Here is a 27992-nt window from a genome sequence, read left to right as displayed (position 1 = left end):
AACCATGGAAAACCATTTTCAGGGCTGCCGACAGTGGGGTTCGAACCTACTATCTCCCGAATACTGGATACCGGCCGCACTTAAGCGACTGCAGCTATCGAGCTCGGTAAAAATCTCTTTGTCACTGGAAGAATATATATGCAAACACAATATTACTTACATTTTCTTGTCACGAGGTAAACGAAAGAAAGACCGCGCATTCTTCTCTACTTCATAGTTACTGCAGCCAAACACAGCACATACCTTTCCCCTCATGTTGAGAGGAGATATCAAGGAATGACACACGCTACTATTTTATTATGTCAACTCATTGAAAAGGCATAAATAACAACAAATACTTCACACATAAATACAGGTGTTCTTATGACAGAATCAGTAGTTCTCAGATCCATCCGCTAGAGAGAGCTCTAATAGCTGTCCCTCGATATCTCGCTGAGTGTCGCGTATTGTCTCTACCGTATTTGGGCATATCGAACGACTCTGCTCAACAGCATCACGAGAAAACCGTTGATGAAACTCAGTACTTAAGTTCAAAATAAAGGAAGGAAGGAAGGAAGAAAGAAAGCTGCAAATTATTTTTTTGAAATCTAGGGTACAGGGATTGTAGGGCGAGGGAGTGGGGCTTATTTAGGTTTTTACAGCAACATGGGCAAATTACTGCACATACAAAACCTCATTATTGAAGTTCAAGGCAAACTGGGAGAAATTAGACAACAGATAATTTTTATAGGCTCGTGGTGGGGTACACAGTTAACGGCATTTAATAAAGTTGCCCAGGCACTCCCGAATACTACTGTCATATCACCTCACGAAAAGAAAGGCAACAATGAAATGCGCTTGTGAAAAAGTGGTAAAAATGTGGCAAAAATAGCATGAGTTTAAGAAACAAAAGTTAAATAACGAAACCAAGCAAAGATAAACATCACAGCGAATTTCTGTATCAGTACAACTCATGCCGTGATGTATCGCTGCACACCACAGCATCAAAATCTTCAGTAACAACTGCTGTACGGTACGAGAATATTAGAACACACAAATAAATGAATAGGTGACTTCTCTTCAATAGGCCAACGGCCGTAGCCGTGTTGAAACACCGGATCCCGTGAGATCTCCGAAGTGAAGCAACATTGGGTGTGGTCAAGAGTTGGATGGGTTGCCACGCGCTATTGGTGGGGCTAGGGGAATGGAGGAGCGGAAAGGAACTGGCCACCCTACCGCACGTAAACTCCGGCTCAGGAACACCTCTGCGGAGGTTCGGACCTGCCTTCGGGCAGAATAACCCTCACCTCTCTTCAATAGTGATAAGCTGCTGGCGATTCACATCGTAACGGATTACGCGTTACATGAACCAGAGCAACGAAGAAGGAAAATGAAACAAGGCAACAAAGCGATGGCTGTTCGCGCCATTAAGCTTCTTTCCCTGCAAATGTATGTATTAAATAGAGAATGTGAAGTAGTTATTTTAAAAACTCACGGGAGAAACACATGCCTCATTAATTTTCTTTCTTTCAGAATACAACATAAAGTATATTATAATATTTCTTAATAATAATAGTTTTATTACAGCTAAAAGGCCATGTAAGTAAGTACATTAATTTTAACATTTCCAAGCCACATAGGTCTCATTCTTCTGAACAAAACTTAATCAACGATTTCCCTCTATTAGGACATGTTAAGACGTGGTATCTATCACATTCACGATCGCACAATTTACACATGCATCCGAATTCAGGTTCATGAAATGTTTTGGTTTTGCAAAGCTTAAAGTAAAAACCATGAACAGCCAATCTAATTAAAATATGTCTTAACTCGTAGTTCGCTTCCATCCATCCCCGCGTTGTCATAGCATCCGTTGCATAGAAATCTAACCAAATGGCTTCTCTTTTCTGCTTCAGTTCCGTAAGTAGTCGATCGTAATTTGTCGTCGAAATAAGAAGAGGGAAAAAATACAGCTGGAATTCTACAGCTCACCTGCTAAGGTGGAAAAGTCCTGGACCAGAGAAAACCAGAAGCAAAGACATATGATAGCCAGACTTTCAGTACACGACTTTCACTACAAGCTGTGTATTAACAAGCGATTTCACAAACCAGACGTAGATAATATTTCTTAATCACAAGGAATTACGAGTGTCTAAGAAGGGGTGTGTTCCCTCTTTGTAGGCCCATAAAAGCAATACTCTTTTCTTAATATGGAATAAGCTAAAATTCCCTGAGTTCTATTTTTTAGAAATTTAGCTACCCATTTAATCACTCTTTTGTCTATTCCAATAGCCTTCACTTTTTTCAGTTCTCCCATGATGTATACTATCGAAAGCCTTGGAATCTAAAATATCTGCTATATCTTGCTGGAATCCTACAAGTTGAGCCTCATTGGAATAACCTTTCCTAAGCCGGAACTGTCTTCTGTCAAACCAGTTGGTAATTTCGCAAACGTGTCTAATATAATCAGAAAAAAATGTTCCGAGAACGTACAAGCAATATATGCCAAGCTGACTGACCTGTAATTATCCGCTTTGTATGCAACACCCTTTCCTTTACACTCTGGGATTACTATTGTAACCCTCCAATCGTTTGGTACAGCTCCTTCATAGAAGGAGTAACCCAATGTTACCAACAGCGGAAAATCTAATTCTGACTTCAGCGTGGATGGAGAATGGTAGCTGTATATGAAGTCAAAGTGTGTGATATTCAGAGTTTAGAGACAAAAATACTGTGGAGTGTGTACATGCACAGAACACCAGAATGCTGCGAACTTGGTGCTGGGAAGACTTGGGAGTAAGGAGACGAGCTTTATATTTCGAGCTGTCAGTGGAGAGATGGTGTGGAATGGTGTTAGTAGACGAATAAGTTTGAGTGCAGCTTTTTGAAGGTAGGAAATATGTATAATAATATCATAATATGAAGATAAAGTTGGAATCGAAGAGGGCAATTCTGGGAAAATAATAATTTACAGGATGACCTACAGTTATTTCGCATGCCGGCAAAGCTGCCATAATTAAGCTCTTTCAAATACGAGTACAGCTGGAGTGAGCGAGGATCTAACCTACCACCTTCGACTGAGAAAATCAGCATATTATCGTCTGACCAACCCAGCCTGGCTTTTTTTTTTTTACTTATTTTTCACAAACGCTTTTCCTAACACGACTTTCTGTTTTGAAAATCTCAATGGCAGTGACCGAGACTTACCCGCGGCTGCTAACTACCAAGTTACGCAACTTGCATGAAATAGCGACAAGTCCTGAGAGGTTCAAGGCAAAAATGTACAGGAATTTCGTTCGTCCTGCTACCTTCTATGGAACAGAGTTTGTTTAGAGGCATGTGAAAGTATTGGCAAGACCGTCTAAAATCTCTTCCAAGTATGGTGACTTCTCCAGAAGGCATGCTGTTGTCAAAAAGGTCTCTGACGAGTCTATCAACGGAAAGTGAGGCATGGAAGCCTAATCTTATAACGATTAACAAAGCATAAGGGTAAATTTTAGAGGGTGCTACAGTATTATGTCTACTCCAGTCAGTATTTACTCATGGCCATTTGTACTGTAATCGTCTGACGAGAAGTCGCGTGCATACCGGGTAACGGGTGCGAAGGGTAAGCATGGCTGCTGCGCATGCGCCAGTCTCAAGTCTCAAGGCCTGACAATAAACATCGATTCCGTCCGCGGTGATTCTTGTGAACTAAAGTGCAGCTGTGAAGTTTCAAAGTGGTAGTGCAATTGTACTTTAGGTACATATTTACTGTAAGTACTGCATAATGCAATAATGAACATGCACTCTTTATCACGACTAATGTTTGTAGCTTAGTATAGTATCTGTTACTTGTGTCGTACCTGCAAACTGCCACGACTTCTCGTGAGACGCAGATATTATGTTGGATGCAGTGGCGTCGCATGATTAAAATCCTTGCGTGTTCACACAGAGCTGACAGCAGATTTTAAAAAATCCAATGTATAGGCCTAAGTTACTCAGTTAAGCAATAATTATTATGTTATACGTGCGACAGCCAACAGCGCCATGCGGTTAGTCAATTAACCATTCCGGTGTAACAGCTCTGTGCATTAACCACTGCCACGGACTACGCGATACGTGTTGCCATCTTTGGGATTTGAAAATAACTTTTAGAGAAGGCATTGAAAGTGGGTCAGCGGTCCGTAATCCACTACCTGCTCGATATGAAGCAGCCATTGGATGCATATCAAGCAGGCAGTGCCGTGATCACAGCTATGCAAGACGCCGAAGTTTGCAGTTCTATACGGGGTTGTGATTGGCTGGCGTGGCACGTGATTCAGATGGAAACGTAAAGTGAATCGGGACTTAAAAACTTCGTAAATACGTTCCCAACGTACAGAAATCTTGTTCTCATTGTAACGGGCGGTGGTACACCTCTACGCAACGCAAGTTCAAATCTTGCGCCAATTGAAACTCCTCTACAGGAGAAACCCGGAACTTTAACCACTGAGCTAACTCTACTAGTTATCAGAAGATGTCACTGAGTGTTTTTGATTTGCTTTTGTTTTTTATTAATCAAGAAGTGTGGACAGACTCTAACAGAGGTCTCTACCAAGAACTATGATAACGCACTCTGGTGTAAAGGAATGTACCTTCTTGGAGAAATTTTGTATTCATAAGTTTGGTCTTTACTAAATTTTGTTCTGTGATTTGTGGGTTGGTAATATTAACCCTTTCTTTCCGCCTGATTTGAATTTATCCAATCAGTAATTTCTGTAATTAATTTTCCTCCAATCATAGCTTTCTTCTTCAAATTTCCATGTGTAATTCTTTGTCTACCAATAAAAATTTAGGGGGTGTGTCTACTCATTCCTGAAAGGTCTCGAATTTTCCACGAGGGTATAAAAACTGCTGATTTTCTTGTCTCGGGGCCACTAGTATAACATCTAACTCAGTGTGTGAATATGTAGCAGGGGGCGGGAAGCGCCTCGTTCTTCAGACAACAGATCTCCAACAAGGTAATGGCCTTTTAACATATTTATTTCGCGCTAGCTCAGCAGTTTAACTCTCGGGGAGGGTTCGAAACCTTTCATATGTAAACCATTAAACATGTAAACCCTTTTTTTCTGGTAAACTTCAGTTTTCTTGAACTTTAATTCGGGGATAGAGAGTGCTTTTCCCTCTCGAGCTCCCCTTCATTTTAAATTGAGGTGACTACGTTTTCATAACCGTTTCTTCTCTTCCTTAATGTATTAAAGTTTTTTCATACGAGTCACCTCCCTAGCTTGGGATTAGCCCCTGTATATCGGCCTAGCGCCACTTAGGTTTTAAAAGGTAGATTTAGGAGTGCAATTCACGCCTCCATCCGTTTTGTTTTGGGCCATTTAAATTAACCTGATGTTTTGTTTTCTTAATGCTAAGGCCCTGTAGGTTGGGTATTAACTACCCCTATTTCTTTGTGTGCCTTGAGGGCAGATAGAAGTGAAGTTTGTTGTGGCCTTTGATAGGCTTGTCAAATTGAGAGCAGGTCCGCTCTTTTTGGTATTATTAAGCGGGAGCAAGAGCTCCAGGTAATTAAGGGTTTTCTTCCCTTTGATATTTTGTGATTGTGAGCTGAGAGCTCAAGAATTGATGAATTTGGGCCCGTAGCCCAGAATTTGTAAAGACCATTTAACTGGTGCTTTTCTTGTAAAGCGGCATTGTACCTGATTTTCTTTGTTATTTCCCCTAGTGGAAACTGGTTAAATTTTCTCTAATTGTGTACCTGATTTAACTTGTTGTTATTTGTTGTACGCTCAAAATTCTATGTCACCATTGTTAAGTTTTGAAAATATAACCTTTATTGAAATTTTAATTCATATTTCGGACTTGTAGTTAGACCCATTCCAGCCCGCACCTTCTTTCACCTCTGCTGTTCTACAGATACCTCGGAACACTCATCATAAAATAGCATGTAAATTTCAAGAGTTTTCGTATTACCAAGATGTTCACGTGCTCGTGTGATCCCTGGGTGGATGTGCATTCCTTCAATAATCTGAAAGTTTTTTTTTTTTGCTAGGGGCTTTACGTCGCACCGACACAGATAGGTCTTATGGCGACAATGGGATAGGAAAGGCCTAGGAGTTGGAAGGAAGCGGCCGTGGCCTTAATTAAGGTACAGCCCCAGCATTTGCCTCGTGTGAAAATGGGAAACCACGGAAAACCATTTTCAGGGCTGCCGATAGTGGGATTCGAACCTACTGTCTCCCGGATGCAAGCTCACAGCCGCGCGCCTCTACACGCACGGCCAACTCGCCCGGTCTGAAAGTGTTAACAGTGCTCATCTCACTCATATGGGACCTCTACAATGGTCAAAATTCAGTTGTACATTTGACAGAAGGTCTTACTAATCAAGTCCCAATCATCAAAAGTAGTAAGACAATGATGTCCTCTCTCCCCAATTCTGTTTAACTTAATGCTTTTTGGTGCGTTGATGAAGGCAGAAGGTGTAGAAGACGCATTTTAGGAGTACAAATTCAATGGAACACCCATACAAGTAATTAAGTTTGCAGATGATCAGGCCATTCTAGCTGGCAGCCCATCTAACTGGCAGGTAATGCTACCAAGAGTTCCATCAGCGGTTCAGAAATACGGTACGAAAGTAAATACCTCAAATACAAAATGCATGACAGTCCCAAAATTCCCCAAAACGTCCTCGCTTAAATACTGATAACTCAGATAAATGCCGTATTGCTCAGGTGAAAACACCTGTTATGCAGAAAAGGAAATTACTGTGGACCATTCAACTTAGTCTTTCCTTCCGAATGAAAATGCTACATATATTTGTATGGACAGTTGCAATGTATGCTCTAAAACGTGGACACTAAATACAAATAAAAAGAACCGTCTTTGAAGCCTTTTAGATGTGGTGCTATCGTAAGATGATGAATGTCAAACACTAGAGTTCTAGACATTGTGAACCAACGCAGATCAACCCTCCGCACAATCCGTAACCATCGTCTTGCATGGTAGGTTCCCACAATACGCCATTCCTATGTAATGAGAACTGTGGCAAAAAGTTTCATTGAAGGAAAACACACACGAGGAAGACCTAGGAATCCCTCCCTTAAACAAATTATAATTGGCATCCAGGCATAGAATTGTTTCAATGAAGGAAGCGGCAAATGAAAGAGGTTTATTAACATTTTGCTTTACGTCGTACCGACACAACTAGGTCTTATGGCGACCATGGGATATGAAAGGCCTAGGAGGGGTGTGAAAATGGGAAACAATGGAAAACCATCTCAGGGCTGCCGACAGTGGGGTTCGAACCCTCTATCTCCCAAATGCAAGCAACCCGCACAAGCACTTGCTCAGTGGCAAATGACAGGATAATGTGGATATGATTTATGGTAACTGATCGGTCTTAGGACTGCAAACCAGAGCCATCTACAGTTAAAGCCGGAAGATACGCTTGGCAATGCTGTACTTATCTGTCAAGCGGAAGCCGAGAGAAAAATCAATCAAAAAATCAATCACTACTGATCTGCATTTAGGGCAGTCGCCCTAGCTTTTTCTTAAATGATCGCAAAGAAATTGGAAAATTATTGAACATTTCCCTTGATAAGTTATTCCAATCCCTAACTCCCCTTCCTATAAACGAATATTTGCCCCAATTTGTCCTCTTGAATTCTAATCATTGTTCATTTTTTTACTTCTAGTAACAATGAAATATTTTGGCGGAATTGCTACTGAATGTCTTTGTGAAAACTTATGATAAAGACACTCTCCATTTGTTTACAGACCTATTCAAGCACTTGATAAGCAATGTATGCAAGTGATTACCTTACACGGACATTCAAAATCAATCACCACTGAAAGAGGGGCGTGTCTGACATTGAATGACTTCACACATATTCACCACATTTAGACTAACACGATGATTATAATAAATGCGCACTCTTCGTAAAATGATACTAAGTAACGCATACATCAGTAAGTGCATTCACAGAACTTAGAAATATACATTTTACACGAGTAAGAAGAAAATACTTGAAGAACAGTACTCATAAGGTCAAGTATTGTGGAGCGTTAACTGCTACCTCCACTTAATGTTTTTATCCACAATGCTGACATAACTCGTGTTCTTCATCTGCTTTCTATAATTATTTAACACGACATCGGAAAATGTAGATATTAAACAATCTATAAGAACGGTATTGTCACGCCCACAATGAGGGCGTTCAAGCCAGAACTATTAATTTTCATCTCTTCCTAAAGCATCTCTGGATAGAGAGAAGATATATTCTTTACAATTTTCACAATCCAGGTAGCCTTCAGATACCAACAAGGTAAATATTCCTGTCTCGTTTTATGCAGAAACACACAGTAAAATCTGATGGCACCACTAACCCACCTCACTGAAGTTTTTCAAAATAGGGGATCATCTGTTTCATTACTCTGCAGGAGATCTAAACATGTGTCACAGCTTATCCTTCTGGATATTGTTCTTACTGTAACCCAGAATTATATATTACCCCTGACAACTCAAAATCCCCACCAAAAACTTTGGGCCTAACAACACCTGTCTAGATGGAATCGGACTTTTCTAATTAGCTACAAACAAACTGCATACCACAACCACCGCAAGCCTGGAACATCCTTAATTCTAATTTTCATCTCACTTTCTAGGACTTGAAGTGTAGTAACATTATACTTACAACCACTAACCTATCGGTACTTCTTTCTAAGTTATCATTTTGAATCTTCCCCAGCAGTAAATAATGAGCCCACTGCTACACTGGGGCGAAATGCTGGTAATTTCACACGATTGAAAAAGCCTAAAAACTTTAAGAGCTTAAGTAAATTATTTGCTTTCACAGTTCCAAATGAAACTTTTTTGAGTAACTCCTATTCCTTTTAGTGCAAACTTCGAATTGTTCTCTTAAAAATATGAGGTAAGACAAAGAGTATGTCCTTTCACTTATTATTTCACAAAACTCTACGAGCTTGTCGAGAAGTTTCAATACATTTCTTTGTACACATAAAATACTAACACTACTAGAAGTGGCTCCTGTATAATTTAATAAATATTTATTTTGTTGAGAGCACTTAAATATTTCACCATCACCTAAACATGTCATTTCTTTTATGAAACCTGACAACTAATAACATACGTAGTGACATTCATATCTTGGTGAATTTTGAGTAAATGGCTACATTTGACAAATCACCCATCTTCTTGTTTTTCCTACTCTTCATTTCCAGTCACCTAACTTCATGATACGACAAATATTTTGACAAATTTGGGAAAATAAATTGGACATGCATCAGGAAGAAGCTCATTAGGTTTAGGTGGTAGTGTAGTTACGTTGCCTTTACTATCACAAATTTCATCCCCTGTTGAAAGACTTTCGTGTGTGAAATGTTTTATGCACACGACTGAATCATTTCCAGGTTCCCAATTATCCCGTTTAAAGTGACAAATCAATTTTTGTTTTAGTTCCTCGTCTGAGGGACTAAACGAGGTAACAAAACTTTCTTTTTTTATGCTATAGTTGGTACGATACATGGGAACACAACATTTTCTGGGCATCTGTAAATACACGAAACGTTTTATTAGTAAACCAAATTCAATCTGCGCTCTCACCAATAATAATGTTATTGATTTAACGTCCCATTAACTACTTTTATGCTTTTTAGGAGTCGCCCAGATGCTGGAATTTTGTTTCGTAGGAGTTCTTTAACGTGTCAGTAAATTTACCGACACGAGGCTGACGTATTTGAGCCTCCCCATTATTTTGATTACAGGCTCCACGTATGATTATCCAATCACTTATTTTGTTATAATTATATATTCGAACACAGCCGTGAAAAATAAAACAAAACACAAGACGAAGTTCACTACAGATCAACATAAACGGATAGCTCCCGCGCTTTCACCTTGGCCTCCGCTGCACGTTGCCAAACTTACATGACTCCGGCTTGTAACTGTAGTCGGCTATGCTACTACTCTCAGTGTACGATAGTACAGCGTCTCTCTCATAAACCCAGACCGGGCGCACGGTGTTTGTACTCTGCGCTACAGCAGCTTCCTCGGCCGAACTTAGCGCTTTAAGCTTGTATGCAATCTTATATGCAATTTTACCTTATAAAAGATGCTGGGAAGTGTCATCCTTCATAATGAGGGACTTCGTAAACACCATTAGGATTTTCTGCACACCAGTAGCGAGAGTTATGACTGTTCGCACGACCATTAAAATGAAACCAGGTCTCATCCTAAAAGAACACAAGCTGTGGGTCAAACAAACGGTCATTCAATGATGCAAGATACCACTCACAATATCTCACTGTTGTGGCCGGATCAGCAGGTTTTAAACAATAGGCCCGTGTAAACCTACACAGTTCGATGTGTAGCAGCTGTGTAGTTTTGTGTGAAGAAGAACACCTACCTGTTGTGCTAATTTTGTGAGTGATTTATTCGGTGACCGTTCAAGATTCGCACCAATGTCATCTAGCTTTTCCTCTGTTAAAACTCTTCGTGTGCGTGCATGTTTTTTTATTGAGCACCGATCCAGTAGTTTAAAATTTATTTACAATTATGTGAATCTAAACTCAGGAAATTGCATTGCGTCCCCGTCGAGCCGACTCGTACTTAAAATAACTTTAACATACATAAATACGGTGTTGCAATCATAACTGTTCTCATCATGTTAACAGCTGAGATTCAGACTGGCTATTGATGTTTGGTCGAACACATGCACGCTCCTAGCAAGGTCAACAACTGTCCGCGCGCTTCCCGGAAAGCTGCTTAGGTCTCGGAGAGTAGAAACGGCGCTGGACGGTCTGAGTTTATATGAGAGACCCTGTATATTATAAAGAAGTAATTAAATAGGTCAGAATAGGAGATCTCTTACTTATCATTAACAGAAAACTATTATAAATTATCATTACAAATAATAATGTGTATTTCTACAACATCAAAATTGCATGAGTCTAGTAAAAGTTAGTTCGCAACAACTGATATTAAGAACGTAACAGCAGTAGAGATCAAAGCAGTTAATCGGTTTTATTTATTTCATTTTTATTTATTTATTTATTTATTTATTTATTTATTTATTTATTTATTTATTTATTTATTTATTTATTTATTTATTTCATGGATATGATTAATGAAAATTCCAATCAAAGGGCAGTAAGCAGGTTTAGGATGTATGTATGTTCAGTCTTCAGCCGTAAGGCTGGTTGGATCCTCAACAACTCCGCCATCAGCTGTCATAGATGGCCTAGGCATCACTGAAGAGGCGTACTAGGTAAATGATGAGTGAGGTAGTTTCCCGTTGCTTTCCTCACCGAGCCAGAAGTTGCTATTACATATCAGTCTGCCAAGCCCACTGAAATGCATGCACCAACCGACCCTATGAGCAACATTTTCACACCATTCATAACAGGGACTGGCTGCAGAAGGAATGGCATTACTAACATCGCTCATACCTCAGTCACTCTCATATTGTCAAAGCCAAGTACAGTATAACACAGAGACAGATGAATGAAAGTAACAAAATTGCTCTAGCCCATACCAGAAGACATAGCGCACTGTAAACACTAGGTCCTGCCAGCAAAGGTCCAGGTAGTGGATACAGAAAGAGAATGGGTGGCATCCAGGGGTGCTGTGGTAAAAACAGCAAGTACAAGCCTAGGAACAACTGTATGTAGGTAAGGGTTATTCTGCCCGAAGGCAGGTCCGAACCTCCAAAGAGGTGTTCCTGAGCCGGAGTTTACGTACGGTAGGGTAGCCAGTTCCTTTCCGTTCCTCCATTCCCTTACCCCCACCAACAGCGCGTGGCAACCCATCCAAATCCTGACCACACCCAATGATGCTTAACTTCGGAGATCTCACGGGATCCGGTGTTTCAACACGGCTACGTAATGTAATGATGGGAAAAAGCGAACATCCTGGTGGAATGATGAAGAGAGAGCAGCATAAAAACGTAAAAAGAGAGTATCAGAAATGGCTCCAAATAAAGCCCGGCGCAGAGATGGAATTGTACGTAGATGAAAGAAACAGATCAAAACAAAAAATAGTTGTTGAATTCAAGAAGTCGTGGGAAGATTTTGGAAATAACCTGGAAAGGCGAGGACAAGCAGCAAGAAAACCTTTCTGGACAGTAATAAAGAATCTTAGGAAGGAAAAAAGGAAATGAATAGTGTTTTGGTTAAATCATGTGAACTCATAATACAGTCCAGGGAATTACTGGATAGGTGGAAGGCATATTTTGAAAATTTTCTCAATATAAAAGGAAATCTGCCTGGTGACGTACGAATATACGCGCTCATGGGGAGGTAAACAATGTGTAACAATTTGATGATAATAATAAATATAATCAATAAAATATCATAAAATATATCATAAATAAAAATATATAAAAACTTAATAAAAATTGATCGAAATGTCCGTAGTATGGGCGCCAGAGTTCACCAGAATGGATCCCTCGAATTTTGATAGAGCATGATAAACTTCATATCCCAGGGCGTGTACATAATGCTGCGTACTGATACATCTGCTGCAGGCCTTACCTAACCTCCTGAAAACGACTAAATAGGTAGGAACTGCACCTAGGTTCATCAATAACTCCACTGATTCTAAAATAACCAACTATATTCTTAATAAAATCCGTACATGAGCACCTCATCAACACACAAAATTATACATATAATACACACACAAAAGATTGCTGGAAGACTCCATATTTACAACAACAACAAGAATGAAAACAGTGGGAAAACGAAAGCGAGAACTAAGCTACCATTTGTAGATAGTCCGATGAACAATGTACATATATGTAGATAAATACCCTTCACTGTCTCTATATCAATACTATTTGCCAATTCTCATAATCAGCACTTCGAACATCACACAGATACTGTACCTCGTAATACTGTGTTCACAGACTTTAACACTTGTTGTAAAGATATATACATTTAAGTAACACACGCTTATCGATCCTGAACATAAATTATGGAAAGTCTGAGATAGCTTTCACCAACATATAATGCCAGGCCGCCACAAGTGCTACAATACTTAATGCGCAAGCACTCCACAATCAGCCACTTTCCACGAACATAACAAGACTACGCTCCACGAACGTTTGAAGTCCAGTCCATTGCAGCCGTGTCACTCCAGTACCGTGTATCAGTACCACTTCCCTCCCGTACAGTGTGTCAGTTGTGGTTCTCTTCCGAAGTGATTGTCTGGTTCCCGCCGTTTGATCAACCTTTATAGACATCAGCATTCCCCTTCCTCTCAGATGATACGTCTTGATTGGTCCTTGCCAGCCAATCATGAGTGATGCTCATGTCAAGACCATGCCCTGAACTTCTTCTTGCTCCCAAGACAATAACAAACTCTGGGGTATATTACATGAATCATCAAACTTTCCTAGTACCACAACAAGCTCATCTCCTCAGACTGGGATATATACATGACTCAGAGAACTTCCCGACAACAAGTATATCTCAACAAAGACTGGGGTAGCCACATGACTCATCCAAATTACCAGAGTTATTAAAGCAATGTTTTCCCACTCGTGCAAAACAAATTACTCATACCTACATATGTGGAGATCTCCCAGCTTATAAATATAAATGACAAAACATACAAATGAAATACCGATAATAATAATAATAATAATAATAATAATAATAATAATAATAATAATAATAATAAATCGAATACTGACAATAATATATCTAACTTCTACATACAGTGCGAGGTGTGTGATATATGTACTATCACAAATGATGCTGGTGAAACTACGCTTGAGGGAGTGGAAGGGTTGGTAAATAAACTCCATTGCCATAAAGTAGCATGAATAGATGACATTAGACCTGAAATGGTGAAATACATTGGGATGATAGGGATAAATAATAATAATAATAATAATAATAATAATAATAATAATAATAATAATAATAATGAAAAAATGAAAATCCACAACCTGTTTCCAGTTATTCGACCGGGTCAGGAATGGAATGAGGATAGGAATTGTGCCGGCTGCCGAAGCCTGACGCACTCCTCTGGGGCAATGATTAACTGGCAGGTGAAATGGAGTGATAATGGAGAGTGTTGCTGGAATGAAATACGACAGGGAAAACCGGAATACACGGAGAAAAATCCCGCCTCCGCTTTGTCCAGCACAAATCTCACATCAGGTGACCAGGATTTGAACCACGGAACCCAACGATCAGAGGCCAACGCGCTGCCGCCTGAGCCACGGGGAAATTTTTAATAATAATAATAATAATAATAATAATAATAATAATAATAATAATAATAATAATAATAATAATAATAATAATAATAATAATAACGGCGTGCGGCCTCCGGAGAGGCCTGGTGCAGGTCTTTCCTCTGTGACGATTGGGCTCTATCGAAGATGAAATGTAATGCTGAGGACGTCACAAGCATCCATCCCCCTAGGATACTAATGAAAGTTAATTATCGTCGACCCGACCGGGAATCGAACCCGGGATCCCTTGGACCAAAGGCCAGCATGCTAACCATTTAGCCATGGAGCCAGACAAGGCACGGATGGAATGGCTTCTTCATAAGATTAATTTATATATTTCTTTGTCATCCAATGTTTGTGTGGTTGAGTGTATTTTCGTGGAAAAATAGTTTTTCCTTCTCATACAGAAGTGACAAAAATGGCTTTCTTCCTTTCTCAATCGAGCGATTCACTTTGTATAAACAACAAGAACTTATTAATATAGCACACTATTTTTAAAATGGTAAAGTGAATTGGTCTAGTGGGACACCGCGATAAACAGGACGAGAATTAGCTAGTGTAAGTAGACTATCAGGTCTCGAAGTAGCGACCTCTGCAGTACTTTGGGAGGAGTTTCATTAACGCTGATGCGGGCAGTACATTAGCGGGATTGAGCTTGGTGTGAGGGAGTAAGGGAGGGTGAGAACAGAGCTAAAGTGATTAAAATGTCTTCCCGCTGTTCAATGAGCCTACATCATTAACATAAACCACATCACTTACAAATCACGAGAATGGTAAGACAATCATGTACAGTATAGGCTTTAAGACAGCCTATTATTCAACTCAGTCTACTTAGGAAAAGTTGTAGATGTCTTCACATTTGCATTTCAGAACAGAAGAACCATTTTCTTCAAAGGTGGCAGTCTCTCTAACCTTGTATTGCCCAGGCTCATGGCGTTGTGTTCAGTGGCGACGATAAGGACCCCGCAGACCGCGCGGGGTAGGGGGCCCACAGCTTGTGAGGGGCCCATGGCTGTTTCTTAATTCAGTAGCTGAAAAATGATTTTACATATTGATAAAGCTACAACACAGTAGTATTTGTATTCCAGAGTGTTATTCCAAACTTAGGCCGCCGTAGTGCAGAGCTTCTTTCATCAATAGGAGTACGGCAGATATTTCTGAAAGAATATGGGTTTCCCAACCTGTTCCAATAATAACCATCCCTTGCTGCCACTCACAACAATCTACAAGGCTTTTGAAGTACGGTAATTAGCCAGTTCTGAGAGATGCGATAATAAAGACATCCTCCCTATCTAAACTCGAAATACTGAAATTTCGAGCGTGATTTAAACTCTCGGCAGTCAGTGTAGCTAAGTAGGCCTACGATGGACGATTGAGTTGTAAATTATTTGGTCATAGGAATGAGATTATTTCTTAATATTGTGACAGTCAGTGTGTTTTGGTTACTACAATGGGAATATGCATTTCTTGTGTGTGTGTGTGTGTGTGTGTGTGTGTGTGTGTGTGTGTGTGTGTGTGTGTGTGTGTGTGTGTGTGTGTTCGTACCATACAAGTGTAGTATTTTAATTCCTTGGGATTTCAAAACTAAATTTTATTATTATTATTATTATTATTATTATTATTATTATTATTATTATTATTATTATTATTCCGGGGTTTTCGTGGAATGCAGAGGTGAAAGAAGGTGCGGACTGGAATGGGTCTATCTACGAAAATCAAAGATTCACTTAAAACTTTAAAATAAAGGTTATATGTCTTTTCTGAAAATTAAATGTTAACAAACGAGATTTCAGGTACGGGTAGTCAGGTACAAAATAGCAATTTAGATTCAAGAATAGAAAACCCAAGAATTGGTAATTTACAAGTTTTGAGCTTCAAGTTCCAGATCCACAAGTTTACACCGTCGCTAATGTTACATTTAGTTAGATAAGGAGAGATATCTCCCCAGACACAATTTTCAAGAGCACTTTGCTCCAACAGTTACAATTTACGGCCTTCCAAAGGCACCATTCAATATTACACAAATATCATAAAAGAGCTTCCATGCTCTCCAAATTCAACCAAGGACACTGCGCTGCCAACCCTTACAGCCTACTCAAGGCAACTTTACAGAATACCTTACAATTTCTGGCCTCTCTAGGCCCAACCTACAATTTACAATACCATCGAAAGAGGGGTAGCAGCCTTTCAGTAGTTGCAAGGGCGGCAGTCTAGATGATTGACTGATACGGCCTTGTAATAATACTCAACATGGCTTAGCTGTGTTGATACTGCTACACGACTGAAATCAACAGGAAACTACAGCCGTAACTACCACCCTAGGACATGCAGCTCTCTCTGTATGAATGGTGTACTGATGATGGCTTCCTCCCGGGTAAAATATTCCGGAGGTAAACTAGTCCCCCATTCGGATCTCCGGGTGGGGACTACACGAGAGGGGGCGATCATCAGAAAGATGGATACTGACATTCTGCGAGTCGGAGCGTGAAATGTTAGAAGTTTGAATCGTTGTGGTAGGTTAGAGAATCTGAAAAGGGAGATGGATAGACTAAAGTTAGATGTAGTTGGTATAAGTGAAGTACGTTGGCAGGAAGAACAAGATTTTTGGTCAGGCGACTACCGAATTATCAACACAAAATCAAACAGGGGAAATGCAGGAGTTGGTTTCATAATGAATAAGAAAATAGGGCAGCGGGTAAGCTACTACGACCAGCATAGTGAAAGAATTATTGTCGTCAAGATAGACACCAAACCAATGCCCACCACAATAGTGCAGGTCTATATGCCTACTAGTTCAGCGGATGATGAAGAATTCGAAAGAATATATGAGGGGATAGAAGATTTAATACAATATGTAAAAGGTGACGAGAATCTAATTGTGATGGGAGACTGGAATGCAGTGGTAGGCCAAAGAAGAGAAGGTAGTACAGTAGGAGAATTTGGATTGGGACAAAGGAACGAAAGAGGAAGTCGGCTGGTTGAATTCTGCACTGAGCATTATTAAGTCCTTGCCAATACTTGGTTCAAACACCACAAACGACGGCTGTATACGTAGACGAGACCTGGAGACACTGGAAGGTATCAAATAGACTTCATTATGATTAGGCAGAGATTCAGAAACCAGGTGTTGGATTGCAAAACTTTCCCAGGAGCAGACGTGGACTCTGACCACAACTTGTTGGTCATGAAATGCCATCTGAAGTTGAAGAAATTGAAGAAAAGAAAGAATGCAAAAAGATGGGATATAGACAAGTTGAAAGAAAAGAGTATGAGGGATTGTTTAAAGGAACATGTTGCACAAGGACTAAATGAAAAGGCTGAAGGAAACACTACAGAGGAAGAGTGGATAGTCATGAAAAATGAAGTCAGTAGGGCTGCTGAAGAAATGTTAGGAAGGAAGAAAAGATCAACTAAGACTCAGTGGATAACTCAGGAGATACTAGAGCTGATAGATGAACGACGAAAATACAAGAATGCTAGAAATGAAGAGGGCAGAAAAGAATACAGGCGATTAAAGAATCAAGTGGATAGAAAGTGCAAGGTAGCTAAGGAAGAATGGCTGAAGGAGAAGTGCAAGGATGTCGAAGGCTGTATGGTCCTGGGAAAGGTAGATGCTGCATACAGGAAAATCAAGGAAACCTTTGGAGAAAGGAAATCTAGGTGTATGAATATTAAGAGCTCAGATGGAAAGCCAATTCTAGGGAAAGAATACAAAGCAGAAAGATGGCAGGAGCATATCCAACAGTTGTATGAAGGTAAAGATGTAGATAATTTGGTTCTGGAACATGGCTATTGATGCTGATGAAATGGGAGACCCAATTTTGAGGCCAGAGTTTGACAGAACACTGAGTGACCTAAATAGGAACAAGGCACCTGGAATTGATGACATTCCCTCTGAATTAGTGACTGCCTTAGGAGAAACCAGCATGGCAAGGCTATTTCATTTATTGTGCAAGATATATGAGATAGGAGAAGTCCCATCCGATTTTCGGCAGAATGTTGTTATACCTATTCCCAAGAAAGCCGGTGCTGACAGGTGTGAAAACTACCGCACCATTAGTTTAGTATCTCATGCCTGCAAAATTTTAACACGTATTATTTACAGAAGAATGGTAAAACAAGTTGAAGCTGAGTTGGGAGAAGATCAATTTGGCTTCAGAAGAAATGTAGGGACACGTGAAGCAATCCTGACTTTACGTCTGATCTTAGAGGATTGAATCAAGAAGGACAAGGCCACGTACATGGTATTTGTAGATCTAGAAAAGGCATTCGATAATGTTGATTGGACCAACCTATTTACGATTCTGAAGATGATAGGGATCAGATACCGAGAACGAAGAATTATCTACAATCTGTATAAAAATCAGTCTGCAGTGATAAGAATCGAGGGCTTTGAAAAAGAGGCAGCAATCCAGAAAGGAGTGAGGCAAGGCTGCAGTTTGTCCCCCTCCTTTTAATGTTTACATAGAACAGGCAGTACAGGAAATCAAAGAGAAATTTGGAAAGGGAATCACAGTCCAAGGAGAGGAAATCAAAACCTTGAGATTTGCCGATGATATTGTTATTTTATCTGAGACTGCAGAAGATCTCGAGAAGTTGCTGAATGGTATGGATGAAGTCTTGGGTAAGGAGTACCAGATGAAAATAAATAAGTCCAAAACAAAAGTAATGGAGTGCAGTCGAAAGAAGGCAGGTGATGTAGGAAACATTAGATTAGGAAATGAAGTCTTAAAGGAAGTAGATGAATATTGTTACTTGGGTAGTAAAATAACTAACGATGGCAGAAGTAAGGAGGACATAAAATGCAGACTAGCACAAGCAAGGAAGAGCTTTCTTAAGAAAAGAAATTTGCTCACTTCAAACATAGATATCGGAATCAGAAAGATGTTTTTGAAGACTTTCGTGTGGAGCGTGGCATTGTATGGAAGTGAAACATGGACGATAACTAGCTCAGAAAGAAAGAGAATAGAAGCTTTTGAAATGTGGTGTTACAGAAGAATGCTGAAGGTGAGATGGATAGATCGAATCACGAATGAAGAGATACTGAATCGAATTGGTGAGAGGAGATCGAGTTGGCTAAATTTGACGAGAAGAAGAGACAGAATGATAGGACACATCTTAAGATACCCAGGACTTGTTCAGTTGGTTTTTGAAGGAAGTGTAGTTGGTAAAAACGGTAGGGGTAGACCAAGGTATGAATATGACAAGCAGATGTAGGATGCAATAGTTACATAGAAATAAAAGGTCTGTAGTCACTGTTTAGTCTAGGAGATTTTGTCTTCGGTAAAGGATGTACCAGGGCCATTTTCCAGACAGTTGGAAATACACTATTTTGAAGGGAGAAATTGTATATGAATGTCAATACTGGAATAATAGCGTCGATAATTTTCTTTAGCCTTATAATACATATATTGTCCACCCCTGTGGATTTAGTTTTAATTCGCATGATAGCCGCTTTCACTTGCGGGGGTGAGACATAACTAAAATAAAATTTGTCATTGCCTGAGGGTGGTGTGTTGTAATTTGCACATAAAAGATTTTCTTTTGCTTCTCCGTTTAATTGTACATGGGAGAATATGAAGTGACTATTCAATTCATCAAGAGTTAGTCCAAAATGGCGGATTGACTTCCATAAAGTAGCGGGTCTTACGTCAGGTTTTATAAGGTCATGGGCGTACCGTAGTCGATCGTTTCTTACTGTCTGAGTCGTTTTATTACGTAGTCGTTTGTAATGGATAAAGTTTTCCTCAGTCGGGTAATGTTTATATTTCCTATGAGCTGCATCCCGCTTAGCCATTATTGCTCTAATATAATCATTTAGCCACGGGGAGAGTCTTTTACAGACTCGTGCTGTTCGTAGAGGGGCGTGTTTGTCAAAGATATGTAGTATCATGTTATTGAAAGTGGTGACCATGTCATCAATATTAGTTTTATGCGTTATCTCATTCCACGGCATCGAAAAAGCATCTTCCAATAATTTTTCGTTGTCAATACGGCTATAGTCTCGGTAAGTCACGTACTTAGGTTTATGTTTGAGGCATTGCAGTGCGTAAGTCATAAAGATAATGTCATGCCCTGACAGTCCGGGAGCAGATGTCTGGCCGTGGTGTAATACTCTGTCGGGGTTGTTCGTTACTATTAGGTCCAGTAGTGTGTGTGAAGTTTTAGTATGATGAGTGGGAGAAAGTGGGAGGATCGCCATGCTGTATGCCTGAAACGTATTCAGTAGATGGGTGGCTCCGGAAGAATCTGGATCTAGAAGGTTTGTGTTGAAGTCTCCCATCATTATAAAATGTTCGTAGGTAACAATCTGTTAAGATCAGTCTCTAAGTCATTCAGACGGCGAGCTTTAGGCGGTTTGTATACGACACCTGCCAAGCATTTCACAGTAGCGACCTGTATATCTATGAACATGTACTCAGGTTTATGCTCGTACTGTTGAAGCGACTGACAGACAATTTGAGGTTTCAAGCGCGGAGAGACAAAAGCACAGACCCCACCGCCCCCTTTGCCAAGCCTGTCATTTCTCAGAAGGCAGTAGCCAGGTAATTCCAGATTCTTAGCCTGATGTTTGACTTTCAACCAGCTTTCACTGCATAAGATGATATCAAAAGACAGTGGAATGAAAATCGCTTTTAGTTCATCTATACGAGTTTGAGAAACTAAACTCTGGGCATTACGGTGACATATGTGAAGTGCGCTTTTATGTCCATTTAGGGCTGACTGGAGAATGTGTGTTGTAGCTTCAAGGGGTGGGGTTCCGTTCAATGGACTAGCAGGCAGACAGGTTGAAGGGATGGGTGGGGAAGGGGAAGTGTGACAAGGAAAAGTATTGCTATGGTCAGAGGGATTACTGCTGTTTCTGGTATGCATTGCCAATTGCTAAAATGAAAACTAACTAGAAGTAGAACACAACATGCGAATATATCCAACGAATAATCAGCAATTTACGTATTATAGATAGCTAAATTGTCTATAATAATAATAATTAACGTGCAACAGCAGATTAGGCGTACAGAATAAGTCGAGGAGGAGCTTATTCTACGTAGTGTTGATGTTAGATCTATGTAGACGTAAATACGGGGGCCTGACTTAAATTAGAACCAGTTAGGAAAATGATCGACAGGTGGTAGGATAAGAAGACAGATAAGCTAATCGATATTTAGATTAATTAATACGGTAAATGGATGGATAGGTAGACAGACAGATGATAGATAGATAGATAGATAGATAGATAGATAGATAGATAGATAAATAGAGTTTCTTAAACTAAATAAAAAGATAGCTTCTCGGCTGTGACTTACGGTAAAGGATGGAAGTGGATTCACATTGTCAAGTGATAAAGCAGCACCGCAACAGAAGCTTATGCCATAGGAAGTTCCTTTAACTGGCAAACTCTTAATTTCATCCCGTCCGCCTTCTTGATTATGATGTCTCCTGAATCAGTCCAAGTGTAAGTCCAAAACGCTGGATTGCTGTCTTCAAGGTGGACATTCTGACAGCCGTAAGATCTTCACGGATTGTTGTAGATGATCCTTTCAGTTTCCTTTTCTTCGTGAAGACGTCCTGCCGTGAGCGATAAGGCACAAATTTCACTAGGATAGGTCGTGCTTTGCCTGGAGATCGAGGTCCTACTCTGTGACACGTATCGATGTCATTGTCTCACATCTGCACCTACTACTTTGCACACGTCGAGCACTAGTTCATCGCAGTTTTCGTTCGAACTTTCAGGAATGCCGAAAAAAAATGTATCCTGCTATATTGCTCCAATGAATCACACTTTGCGTCCATATCCTCCTTCAGTTTGCGGATTTCCGCCTCCTTCTTATCAAGTTGTTCGATTAACTCTGACAACGCTTCGATATTAAATTTTAAACTTTTTTCAAGTTCTTTTATGACCACTTCTGTTATGCGGGTCGAAATGACCTGCACATTTTTTTTCAAGGAAGCTGTCCTTGTTAATGAAGTCGTCCAGTGCGCACTTCACGAGGCGGTCTACGTTGGCAGCACTGGTAATGGCTGGGCTTCCAACTCCGTTGTTTCGGCGACCCATTTTCATTACAATGCGAATTTGGAAGAAAAAGAAGATCAATACCGACAAAACGTGTGTGTACATTGATTGGTAAATACAAATGTAACACTTCCGCAAATTTTTGTCACTTTCACTACTGTATAACACCTTCAAATCACTTGATTACTGTGGAGCCTCACTCGCGTCCGTCACCAAGCATAGCCAATAGGAAAAAAAAAAAGAGTGAATGAATGGGTTGCTATATTTCTAGGAAATAGATCTCAGAGAATTTGAGTAGGCAAAGCTTTCTGATCCTGTAATAATTAAGAGGGGAATTGCTCAAGCAGTGGCGTATGCTGGGATTAAGACATGGGCTACCATTGGACTTAGGTTACCTCTTTTCGATGGTTGGTTTAGTGAACGTCCTGCTTTCAGCGTTTTAAGCTACAGCCAACGGGGAAGCCTGCTGTGTTGTCAAGGCTGCTTTACAGGCTACTGCCCCGGCCTCTGCTACTGCCAATGCTCAACCCCTGATCAGTTGAGAGGGTAGCCTAAGGTTTAACAAATGAAAGTCCGGCTTTGTGGCTAAATGGATAGAACGTTTGCCTTTGGTCCGATGGCGCCGGTTAAGTTTCCACGATCAACCCCTCATACGGTTAATTCCCCTGGCTTGGATACTGGGTGTTTATGACATCTTTGCCATTCATTTTATCCCCATTAAGTCAACACCAAGCCTATATAGATGCCATGCCCCATTATTATTATTATTATTATTATTATTATTATTATTATTATTATTATTATTATTATTATTATTATTATTCCGGGGTATCTCTGGAACAGCAGAGGTGAAAGAAGGTGCCGGGGTGAATGGGTCTAACTACCAAATCAAAGTTAATATAAAACTTTAACAAGGTTATATTTTCTAAGTTTTAACAAACAAGAATAACAAAACTTTAACAACAATAACCACGGTATGGCGATTTAGAACCAAGACTTATAAGGATCCAAGATTTCAACCTTTAAACATTCTTGGGGTAGCAAGCCCTAATTTTACAATTCTGAGCTCCTAGTTCAACTTTAACCGAGCAACAATTTGTTCAAAAGGGCAGAAAACCCCTAATACATGGAGCACTTGCTCACAATTAGAATATCAAGCCTCTCTGAGGCACTTTTACAACACATGAAAAGAGCTGACAGTGACACGCTCTCAGTTTTCCACGCCTATTCAAGGCAACACCAAAAATGTCTTATACTTTCTGGCCTTCCATGGCCTAGCTTACAAATAGAAACAGGGGTATCTCGTACCCAACCTACAGGGCTTTCGAGTAAAAGAAATAACCGTTAAATAAATGGCCCAAACAAAAGGAAGGAGGCGGATACTTGCACTCCTCTATCTAACATCTTAAAAAATAAAAGGCACTAGGCCGATGAAACAGGGGCTATTCCCAAACTATGGAGGTGACTCGTATAAGAATTATTTAAGACATTAAGGAAGAGAAGAAAATCAGTTACCAAAACGTAGTCACCTCAAACCAAAATGAAGGGGAGCTCGAGAGGGTAAAGCACTCTCTATCCCTGATTTACAATTAAAGATATTTACATAATCCGGCAGAAATTTACATTACAGAAAGGTAGGTTACATGGCAAAAGTTTCGGACCTTTCCCGCGGGTTAAACTGCTGAGCTAGCAAGAAATAAGGATGTTAAATGGCCATTACCTTACTGAAGATCTGCTGCCTGATGAAAGAGGCGCTTCCCGCCCCCTGCTTTACAACCACACGCTTAGTTAGACGTAGATTAAGTGGCCAAGAGATGTGAAAAAATCAGCAGTTTATAAACCCTCGGGGAAAGTTGGAGACCTTTCATGAATAATCAAGCCACACCCTCTTACTTTATTGGTCAGTCTTGAAGGTACACTCAAAGTCGAAGAAGAAATACATGATTGGACCGAAATTAATTACAGAAATTCTGGATTGGCTAAATTCAAAACTGGCGGAAAGAAAAGATAAATATTGCCAATCCACAAATGAACGAACATAATTTAGTAAAGAACAAACTTAGGCATACCAAATTTCTTCAAAAAAGTTCTTTCACTTCGCACCAGGGCGCATGATCATAGTTTTTTTACCAGATACATCTATGAGAGAATGTTCACACTTATTGCAAAACCGAAAACAAAACAAGTAAAAATGTACACAGTTAAGGAACTTCACCAGAACAAAAACATTTAGTGGTGCCATCTTCAGAGAAAATTTATAAGTTGGTCCTGTTTTAAGTTCAGAGTTTCTCCTGTAGAGGAGGTTTATTGGCGCAAGATTTAAAAGTGCGGCGTAGAGGTGTACCTCCTGGTACAATTATTATTATTATTATTATTATTATTATTATTATTATTATTATTATTATTATTATTATTATTATTATTATTATTATTATTATTATTATTATTATTATTATTTAATACATCGAGTTGAGCCTCTATGGACTGCGTGGTAACAACCAACTTCATTTTAGTTTCTAGGTCTTGTTCTTGTTCCGGCTTTGACTTTCTGCAGGATCTTCTGAGCCCAGCGACGAGTGACTGTTTATGCTCTTCAGACAAAGGTCCTTTCCGTCTTCTGGAAGTTGATGCCATTTTGAAACATTGATAGTTGTTCACCAATCTTCTGAATGCATTCCTGTCAAGAATTTCTTGGTCTGAAATACCAATCTGCCTCAGATCTTTTTAGCATTCCAGGAACCATCTCGGCCTTGTTATCTTAGATTGAATAAAATTCCATATTGTTAGTCGATCATCAGTCATCCTCAAGAGATGACCATAAAATAATAGCCATCTCTTCTAAATTGACGCTGTGAGAGGTTCTGTCTTGCTGTACAAATCCTCATTTGGTCTCATTCGTCACTGTCCATCAGCCCACCTATTATTGTTTTTATTACTGTTATTATTATTTTACAGCGATCGTACCCATCGTTCACTGGTTAATTACACTTAAGAAAATGGAAATTGCATCAACATGAAGGCATTGGTCGTTTCTGTTGATTTTCAAGATATGGAGTGATGTCATGTAGGAATGTAAACGATCAAAGTTTCAGACCCATTGGATTGTTGCTACAGGTCTCCCCACGTGATTGGTCGTGGAGGAATCAACTTCAGTATACAGACTCTGGTGTATCGTAGTTGACTTGCAGTCTGTGCAGTGAAGTGTTCCCTATCAAACATGCCTCGACGACAGAGAAGAGCACGCTATCAACAACTGTCGCCGTTTGAGAGGGCTCAGATAATTGGGCTGTGTGAGGCTGGATTATCGCTAAGGACTGTCGCTGCACGTGGTGGCTGACAGGCATCTACGGTACAACGTGTATGGCAGCAGTGGTCAAATGAAGGTACCCACACTCGCAGACCTGGCGCAGGCCCAGCGCGACAGACAACTGTGAGAGAGGATCGCCGCCTCATTCGGATGGCGCGAATGGAACCCCATGCAACAGCAGCACAAATTCGAGAAGCTGTGGCACCCCACGTTACACAACAAACAGTTGGTAATCGCCTGCGTGCAGGTGGCTTACGAGTCCGTTTCCCTGCAGAAGGCTCTCTTCAAATATTTTCATGAATCCCCACTGGGCGGTCATCTGCGCGTTTTCAAAACAAGAGAGAAGATTCGTAACCACTTCGTTTGGAAATCCATGGATAGTGAGATCTGTACCCTTGTCAAGTCCTGTAAGACTTGTAACATCAGTAAACCTGCCCCGAATACTCGTCTAGGTCTCTTGTCTTCCGAGCAAGATTCTCGCCCAATGGAGAGACTGTTCATAGACTACATCAGGCCCTTCCCGAGATCTCGGAATGGTCATCGTTTCATACTTGTGTGTGTTGACGCCTTTTCGCGTTTTACGTGGCTGTTCCCCACTCGTATGGCTAACGCCAACATCACCATCTCGTGCTTGAAACAGATATTCGCTTCATTTGGACCCTGTCAATTTTTGGTAAGTGATAAAGCAAGAGCCTTTACTTCTGTCCAGGAATTTCTGTTTTGATCTATCCATTGCTCAAGTAAGCACTACCCCGTCTTACCCGAAACCAAATTATCCTGAGAGAGTGAATCGTAACCTGCGATCTGCCCTCATTGCTTATCACTCCTCAGACTACTCCAAGTGGGATTCTTCAGTAAATTGGTTGTCGTTTGCATTTAACACTGCTGTCCATGAAAGCCACAAGCAAATTCCTGCTTCGTTAATGTTGGCTTTTACCCCAATTCTCCTCTATCTAATCTGTGGTCAATTAATGAGCTTCTGCCTGATGATGCCAGCCCAGAAACGATCCGAGCTAATTGGCACCGTGCACAAAAGAACTTGAGGGTTTATTACGCTAAGGTCCAGAGTAATTACAACCACAGGCGAAGACCGCACGATCTGTCTGTGGGCGACCAGGTGTTTATTAAAACGCACCCCGTCAGTAGTGCTGCGGACCATGTTATCAGTAAGTTGGCCCCCAGATTTTGAGGTCCATGCACCATCTTAAAGTTCCTTACCCCGGTGACATTATTGGTGAGCGATCCTAATAGGAAAAGGATCAGCAGAGTCCATCTCTCCCAGGTCCAAGTACCTTAAGTCAGGTAGGGAGGGGTAAATACCATTGTTGGTGACGATGTAGATCTAGTTGTAAGCTATTTGTAAGTTTAGTTATAAGATAATGATAAGTTTATTGTAAGGTATTTATAAGGTTTTAGTTATAAGATAATAATACGTTTTGTTGTAAGTTAGTTGTAAGTAATTGTGTAGGTAAATACTTTAGGTATCCTCTAGTGTAATGGATTTAGTATTATAAGTTAGGTAGGTTTTAGTTTAGGATCACTGCTTGGAATTTATTCCCCTTTCTTTCAGGTTTAGGGTAAACTACTGTAGTTTCCTTTCACCCCCACCATAATCTTGTCAAAAGAATTATAGATAGTAGTGCTTATCCCGGGGCTAGGTGCCCTAATATCCCTCGTGTGCGAGAGGGAGTCCTTACTGCATACTCATTAAGCCACCCATTGGGTGACTCTACGCAAGAATTTTGAGCCCAGTAGCATACTTTTACCTCAAGTATTCCCCTGTCTGCTGCAGTTTGTTTATGTTACAGTGGCTGCAGTGACCAGCTTCTTCTGACGGCAGCCTGAGGTGCCAAGTTGGGAGGCACACTGTGTGCCTTGGGCGCTACCATCCGGCACCACACTCCTGTTGCAAATATCCTAATGGAGGCAGTCTGACTGGATGGAGTCTCACCCATCTGCTTATTTGGTGCAAGATATCACTGGACTGCAAGTTACATAGCTACCTGGGTTGGACTGAAATTGAATGGAGGCTGGCGGCAAACGGCCGTGTCGGCAACCGCATCATCAGCGAGAACATGTGGCCCAGCTGTGCTGTGACTGGTGTGGAAACGTGGTGCAAAATACTTAGTCCATAACTTGACTTAGAAGGCTTTGAACGCTGTTTGGCAACAAAGTGAGAAGTTTCTGGTTTACTAACAATTGGCACAAGGAATGAGTGTACATCCTTTGGTGGACAGAATAGAAATTGTCAAAGCAACTGTAAAAGGTCCAGAAGGCATTTTGAAATGTAGTGACAGCTTGTTTTGTTTTTGTTAAAAAGTCAACTTCAAGAAATCATGATTGTTGAGAAAAGTGCTTATAATGTAACGTTAACACAATTTAACACAAATGCTCCAATTTATTTACATAAAACAAGTTTACAATTCACTGCACTGACCAAGAGATACATTGTACGCCATGATCT

The sequence above is a fragment of the Anabrus simplex genome, chromosome 5 (genome assembly GCF_040414725.1).
Source record: "Anabrus simplex isolate iqAnaSimp1 chromosome 5, ASM4041472v1, whole genome shotgun sequence".
Taxonomy (NCBI): Eukaryota; Metazoa; Arthropoda; class Insecta; order Orthoptera; family Tettigoniidae; genus Anabrus; species Anabrus simplex.
This window is presented reverse-complemented; position numbering follows the sequence as displayed.